Here is an 8,267-nt window from a genome sequence, read left to right as displayed (position 1 = left end):
AATCTGGCTGATTGTCTAGTTTATTTTTGTTTCCATCTCAATTGTCATTTTTTATATTTCCCAAATTAAAATCCTTTTTTCTTGTCCTTATTCCAAAAAATCTGTTCATAAGGTTTCTCACAAAACTAACTGCTGAGTCTTGATTAAAACATCACAAGTTATAGGAGACATTCCGAACATTAATAAAGTGTCAAACAACTACTTTCTACAGATGCAGTTGAGTAATAGCATCTTAAACAAAGAATGAAGTCACACTTTCCCTGTGTGTATTGCAATCTGAGCTTCTCTGTTTTTTGTTGTGGTAGCTCATCTGACTGCCCGAGTATATTTCTGCATGTGAGCCCCCAAATGATACCAATTATTAGTATTTAATAAGACCAATAATTGATATTTGGAACCGATCTGCATTTACAATAAAAATGAAAATATTTCTGTTGAAATATAGAATTTAACAAACTCCAATACAAAACTTTGATTAAATGACTTTAGCAAATGTTTAATCAAAGCTGAAACTTTCAACATCATTTACAGCAAGTTCTCTGCAATGTTTTTAAGAAAGTTCAGTGAAAAAAAAAACAAAACAAAAAAACTAAATAAAAAAATCAATAAACAAAAGGTTTTGCAAAGCAAAAGTTCCCCCCATGCTGATGTATTTGTTTAGCATGTATTGCAGACTTCCTTCCCTGGTGTTGATTGAGTGTAATATGCACACTGTTTAATTAATTAATTTTATTGACGATCATTACAGTAAAATGCTGATACACATAATCAGCAAAAATGTCAAATATTGGCCTCGATAATCGACCAGACCGATAATCTGTTGACATCTAATCAGAGTGCACTGATTTGATTGGCTGAGAAGCATGATGTAAGAGGATTTAACACATGCAAGTGGTCTGTGGTCCACTAAATCAGTGCTATAAATGCTCCATCAAAATCTGATCATTGTCAATAAGTTATTGATGGCATCTGAGTCAGTAATGGAAAAGGGTGGCAGGTTAAAAGGGGGGGGGCGCATTTTTACACTTGCACGGCCTATTGGACTCTCTGGACTGCCGCTAGCTTAGCAGGTTTGTTTTTAGCTAGGCTAGGCTAGTTGGTCCCTTCTAATGAAACTCTTAAGCTTTTAAGCTTCCACAATTTCTACGGGCAAACTGCTAGTCTGATGGCTGAGTGTGGATCCGGGTGTCGGTCATGTCAACTTACCATTTCAAGGCTGAAAAAAGGCATCGCTGGTCTGGAAGCTGAGCTCAGGGCGAAGGACAAGCTCATTTTGGACTTTTCCACTGTCACCACAGCTCAGGCAAGACACCACGCAGTTCTGGGCTCCTCTGGCTGCAGCAACTGGCATGCAACCAGCCAGAGACACTTGGAAACTGATCCCACTCTCCCGTGGAAATGATCCATTATTAACGAAAACACCAGAGCCTGAGGCTGTTTCAGCGCTACTTGTGTTGAGCCCCGAGCAACGGCAAGTTCGACCCCACGCCAACCAGAGCACTGGACAGTGGCCCGCCAGGATGAGCAAAGTGCAAAGCACCTGTCTCCCCCTGCTCCATCTCACAACCACCCACTGACCAACAGGTTCAACATCTTGGACATGCAGGATTTCCCTCCACTGGAAGGAGGCTCCAACCTTCCAGCATCCAAGTCCTCCTCGAAGTTCTCCGCTCACCGCAGGTCGCTGAGGGAGGCCACCAGGAGAAGCTGAGGATGCAACTGCCTCACTGCAGCAGTCCCCAGCAACAACCCAACATCCACAGCTGGTGAATGCGGTGCACACAGCGCTACCTCCTGCATCAACGCTGGTGGTCGGCGATTCCATCATGAGGTACATGAAGTCCAAGCAAGCTGTTACCATCTGTTACCGGGGTGCCAAAGTGTCCGACTTAGTTTGTGCCATCCCCAGTGTGCTGACAGGTCACTCCTCTGTTAAGAGGGTGGTTGTTCACGTTGGCACCAACGGCATTGCACGGCAACAATCCGGGGCGGTGAACACATTATCATGACAGGACCTATTCCAACACTGGGTCGAGAGGCTGAATGTTTCAGTAGTTTGCTGGCTCTACACGAGTGGCTTCAGGCTCGATGTCCAGCTCAAAACTTTGCGTTTATAGACCATTTTAGTCTTTTCTGAAACATTTTTCATTGCACTCTGTCCAGCCCACCTGCATGACTGCGTACAATCTGTGTGACCCCGCTCTGGATACACACTCCTCATTGGTTATTAGTTCTTGTTCTTAGCAGCCATCTGTTGTTGTAACACCGCCCTCCACAGGCAGAGAGGAGACATATCCTCTGCCATTCCTGTTATAACAAGCGTCAGGCAGAAAAAAGTATGCTCTTTGCAGCCTCCTTATCTAACTTAACCCCAGTTATGCTCCAGCCTCAAACCTGATAATGTTTTTAGCACTCTAAAATTAGCACTATTAAATATCAGGTCTTAGTCAGGCAAGTCACTTTTAGTGAATGCTTTTAATTGTCAGAAGAAACTTGATTTTTTGTCTTTAACTGATACTTGGTTGAATGAAAATAATAGCTCAGCTCTCATTGAATGAGCTAACCCAACCTTAAATTTTATTAGTGAGGCCAGAGCACTTAAAAGGGGAGGTGGAGTAGTCACCTTAATAACTTTTTATAGGCCCCCTAAATATAATCAACACTTTCTGGGTGACTTTTCTCTACTGCTGGCTGCTGTGTGTATTTGATTTTGATTGTGTTCTTATAATGGTTGATTTCAGTATTCATATTGATAACCCAAAAGATGGCAGTGCAAAAGAACTCTTATGCATCCTGGACAATTTTGGTCTTTCCCAACATGTGACAAATCCAACACAGAACAACAGTCATATTTTAGATCTCATTATTTCTAAAGGTCTACACATTTCCAGAGGTCATGGTAAGAGATGTTGCCCTTTCCGTCCACTACTGTGTCCTCTTTACAATGACCATTGCTACTGATACCAACAGAATTAAAACAGAGGTTATTAAAAAGTGTTACATTAATAAAAACACCTGCACATTTTTCAACCAGGCTTTTGAACCTACACCAGCTCTGCCTTCACCCTCTGTCAACAACCTTGTTAACAGTCTCAGTTGTAATTTTACAAATGTTATCAATGCCATTGCTCCAATGAAGAGTAACACAATACACAATAGTTAAAGCTCAAAAAACAGAGCACAGAAAGGCAGAATGCAGGTGGTCCAGGTCCACTATGACATCTTTAAAAAGAGAATTAGAATTTACAACCCAGAGCTAAAGAGGGCAAGGCAGTCCCTTTTCTCAGAGATTATTAATAAGAGCAACAATAGCACATGCTCTTTATTCACTATCATTGGCAGACTGACAAACCCCCCAACATTGCTGTCTCCTGAACGACTATCCACCAAATCCTGCAATGATTTTGCTTCTTTTTACTCAAAAAAATCCTCAAAATAAGACAAACAGTTTTTAATTCCATGACCTTGACCGATATTGTTCACAATCTCCGCCTAACTACCTGTTGTCTAGACATTTTGCCTGTAAGTTTCTTCAAAGACGTTTTTAACTGCACAGCATCAGATGTTTACAAAATAGTTAATTGTTCTTTTTAGTTCTTTTCTCATAGGCCTTTTTCCATATGCCCTGAAAACTGCAGTAATGAGACCTCCAAATCGAGTCTGGATGCCTCAGTTATGAAAAACTACAGGCCCATATCAAACCTGCCTATTCTATGAAAGATTATTTCAGCAACTTAACACTTTCTTAGTTCTGCATTCGATACAGACGACCATGAGATACTGTGAGACACTAAAAGAGTGGGTGGGACTTTCTGGTACTGTTCATAACTGGTTTGAATCGTATTAACAAAACAGGGACTATTTTGTTTTGATTGGTATTTTTGTGTCTGAGCGAACAGAAATCACATGTGGAGTCCCTCAGTGGTCCATTCTTGGGCCTCTTCTATTCAATTTTTACACGCTCCCTCTTGCTCAGATCATGGAATGTTACAACATCTCTTACCACACCTATGCTGACAACACACAGCTCTACATAACATTTTCAACACAAGGCTATGGCTCCTTACATTTACTGAATAAGTGCATTGAACATATCAGTGAATGGATGTGCCAGAATTTTCTGCAGCTTAACACAGAAAAAAATGAAATAATTACATTTGGCCCAACAAGAACGATTAAAAGTCCCTGCTCACATTGAATCCATGAATTTAAAAGTCATAAAATCAGCCTACTACCACCTGAAAAACATATCAAGGATTAAAGGATTTCTATCTACACAAGATGCAGAAAAAACTTGTTAATGCATTTATTTTCAGCAGGCTGGACTATTGTAATGGTGTCTTTACAGGTCTCAGTAAAAAAAAAAAAACAATCAGACAGCTGCAGCTTGTACAAAATGCTGCTGCAAGAGTCCTTACTAACACCAAAACAGTGGAGCACATTACACCTGTCCTTCAATCACTGCACTGGCTTCCTATATGTCAGAGGATAGATTTCAAAATACTGTTACTCGTATATAAAGCGCTACATGGTCTCGGACCTAAATATGTTTCAGATTTACTTGTACGATATGATGCATCTAGACCCCTCAGGTCCTGTGGGACAGGTTAGCTCTGTGTTCCCAGGATCAAAACCAAGCACAGCAAAGCATCTTTCAGTTTCTATGTTCCTCAACTGTGGAACAAACTCCTTGAATACCTGTGGTCTGCCAAAACTGTTAACTCATTTAAATCAGGGCTTAAAACATTATTGTTTACTGCTGCTTTCCAATGATGCTTTCCAAATCATAAATATTCTCTGAATGTCACTTGCAGCTCCTTCTAATATCATAACTACATTTTCCACATTCTTTGCCTCTTGCTACAATTCTTTCTCAGCTGAAGTAAACAGTTAACATTAATTTGTCTTTGCACAGAAGTTACAGGTAACAATGTGCTTAACATGTTGATGGTAGTGTTAAATGGATTTGGACCTTAGACGTGAAAAAAATGACAGGACTATGACAGAAAATAAAAGTGAAGCAAAACCATTTTTTTTCTATTTATACCTGGGGCGTTGCTTTGAGATTAGATTGAGCAGCAGAGATGACTCTTCATTATAAATTGTTGATAGTGGAAAAAACATCAGCAGTGAATGACTAAATGAGATTATCTGGGAATAGGCGGAAGAGTGGGGAAGTTGATTAATGCTGGTCTGTCAAAACTGAGCCATCTTCATAAACTAGCTGAACAAAACATGCAGCTCCCTGAGTGTTCATGTTTTCATTGGCAACGACATGCCACAAAAAAAACACATGCTGATTCCAACCTGAATGTTTTTTGCTGTTGTGCAGCTTCATTTTAATTATAATGTAATAAAAATAAAATGTGTGAAGATTTCAGCTTGTAACATTTTATTTACAAAGATATGCTCTGATCGAACAAACATCTTCATCTACAAACCAAAAGATAAATTATTGCCTAATATCAACACTTTTCCTATAACATAATGCCTATTTCTTTCAAGAACATAAAGCTCTTTTGTGAATTTTTGTGTTTTTGACTTTGAGTTTCTTTACTTTGTTAAATAGATGTTACATATATTTCATTAATAATTCAATTAATCTGTAAATTAATTTTAACGTGCTGGTTAAAAAGACAAACAGCTTTTAGAAAAACAAACAAACAATAAATAAATAAATAGAAGAACAGAGATACACTTTTTGAGATGCACCTGGAGGCAGTATTTGTTGACGCTCTGAACAACTATGGCGGTATAAAAAGCGAAGTCCACATGGAGCGGGTCAGCCAGAAGCCCACTGTTGGTGTCCTGTAGGAAACCAAAAGTCAGTTGAGTTATTTGATTAATGAAGTACTGTGTTCGTATTTGTTCTTTTATTTTTATTTGTTTATTACTATATTTTACTTTTATTTTATTGTTATTTTTACAGGGGCAGTGGACCTACAATAAACATTGCTGTAAATGTGCCAGTGTTAGCCAGAGGCCAATTTAAGACTGTTGTCCCTGGGCCAGGCGTTAGGATAGCCGCTAAAACAGAAAGACATAAAAGCATGCCAATAATTAAAAGCGTTCATAGAAACATAATTATAGCTTAGCTGAATGGTTAACACATTAAAGGATTATGTATGTCACGTGTCGTTACATTACATTAGTAACAAAATGTACAGATTTTTTTTGTCTAAACCTAACCATATACTTTAAATGTCAAAGTTTATTAACCAACATTCTTAGCTTATTTAAAAAACACTAAGCATTTAACAAGCAGACACTGGACAAATTTCCCATCAAAACAGAAGTTTATTTTGAAAAGAGATGATGCATGTAACTAGTGTAACTTGACATGCCGTCCCTGAATACCCAAAACTGTCACAGGATTGATACCTCACCCATCATATTTTGACATGACAGGCTGCTGACCATGTGCCGGTATTGAACAAGTTAGGAGTAAAGAGTGTGTGGTAAGTTATAAATTGACATCAAAAGTGTAAAAGCAGTCCAGCATCATATCAGTGATGCAATGGCTATTAGAGACATATATGGCTGTAAAAGACCATATATCTCTTAAACACTGTAATGAGAACAAGACATTATTTCTCAAGCAATGACCAAACTTCATTATAAAAACTTATTTTATGAATTATGCTAGTTTGAAGCTACAGTTGGGTCAGTGGTGTCAAAATTTAGGATCTGCATTTGCAAAACACAAGGAGCTGGTGAGATGCATGCCTTCTGGTTTCACTTCAGCAAATGGATTACATATTGGATTCATGCTGACTACAAAAGCATGGTGTGTGCATTGCTGAGCATGCCAGCTGAACTGTTCCATGAGGAATTACAATGGTCTGTGAGGAGGGTGGATCACTGTAGTGATGTAACTTTGTCGCCACCCTTTGTAAAAATGAGAATACAACACTTTAGTGTGCCAAGAGGAGGAGGAGGTCAGTTTGTTCCCTGTGCTCTCTCTTAAAGTGAGCCCTCTGGTGACAAAGCCGTGACCTAACAACAAGCAGCCTGGGCCCATTTACTCCGTGATGGAGGGAGACATTGCTTGCAGAAATGTATCAACAAAGCATTCCTTAAGTTTTTTCTGACATACTCTGAAGGTTAGTGTTTAGTTTTGATTGAAACTGCAATTTAAATTTTACATGATATATTTTTTTCGTCCAGAAAAGACATCTATACAACATCCAGAATAGAATAGACAGAATAGACATCTATATGATGTCGTATAGATGTATTTTCTGGATGTAAAGATGTCTTGTCTGGACATTTGCTGGAAATGTTTTTAGCAGGCAACTGTTATTACATTTGTGGGAAATGTATTACATTTGTGGGAGTATTACATTAAAATCTGCAGATTTGTATTATGCTTGTGGTTTATTACATTTTTGGGCTTCAATTATGTTTGCAGGTGTTACACACAAAGGGTGAACATGCCAATTTTAGCCCCTCAACTAGTGGGATGCAAAGACCTGCCACCACTAATTACGTCCATCTCCGCCTTCCGCCTGAGCAGTGCTCAAACATCGATCTGAATGTAGTTGAGTTTGAAAGACAGACTGGATAAGTAAGATACATAGAAAAAGAAGTAACCACCATAAAGTTTTCACAGGCCTCAATCTATGCTGCTTTCAACTGTTTAGCCAGCCTGTTCTCTGGCGTGTCCATGACAAAGAATGTGATGCACCAAAAGAAAACGAAAAAAAAAACCTGAAAGGCATATGTGTCTGCTGCAGAGCCATGCACACAGCTCTGGTCTACTGGCAATGAGAAAGCAGTCTACCACCTATTTTTTAAGATGTTTTACCTATGTTTAAAAAACCTGAGTAGACACCCTAATTTAATTAGAAAAGGGCTACATTTTTAGGCTATGGGGGCAATGACTCTCCCAGCCCCCCCTTGTGGCTTCCAAAATGTACTGTAATAAAGGCAAGCTATCCCAAAATTGTAATGTTACTTAAGTAAATGTACTTGTTACATTCCAAAACTGCTTATTTAAGCATTTTTATACCACCATGATTAGTCATATGACACTAGAAGCAATTTGTATAATCTGGTCTTTAACATTCAACTAGGCCTAATCATTTTACTTACTTTTTTGAGGGTAATAACAATTGATGCAGCCTATAATAATAAGACTTGACTGAACTTTATTTCCTGATAGTTGTATGCTTAAGGACCACCGACTGGAGGCCATTGTTAGAAAACGTCCACCTTTACATTTAAGACACTATGACATGGTCTCAAGTAAACTAACGTCAATCTGA

At 38.8% G+C, this 8,267-nt stretch overlaps 1 long non-coding RNA gene across 1 annotated transcript in view; it reads right to left on the bottom strand.

Moving 5' to 3' along the window:
* Positions 1 to 5,465: 5,465 nt before the first annotated feature.
* The window catches only part of LOC148186604 (uncharacterized), a 55,533-nt gene continuing 52,731 nt past the window's right edge, over positions 5,466 to 8,267 (bottom strand). Inside the window, exons 3-4 of the long non-coding RNA XR_015779367.1 lie at positions 5,945 to 6,027; positions 5,466 to 5,808 (exon numbers count right to left, since the gene is read on the bottom strand). This is a non-coding gene — a long non-coding RNA (uncharacterized LOC148186604). The remainder of the gene's footprint in view (positions 5,809 to 5,944; positions 6,028 to 8,267) is intronic.

The sequence above is a fragment of the Plectropomus leopardus genome, chromosome 17 (assembly GCF_026936395.1).
Source record: "Plectropomus leopardus strain MGB_pleo_1.0 chromosome 17, ASM2693639v1, whole genome shotgun sequence".
Classification (NCBI taxonomy): domain Eukaryota; kingdom Metazoa; phylum Chordata; class Actinopteri; order Perciformes; family Serranidae; genus Plectropomus; species Plectropomus leopardus.
The sequence above is the reverse complement of the archived record's forward strand: the minus strand, read 5'-3'. Positions and strand labels throughout refer to the sequence as shown.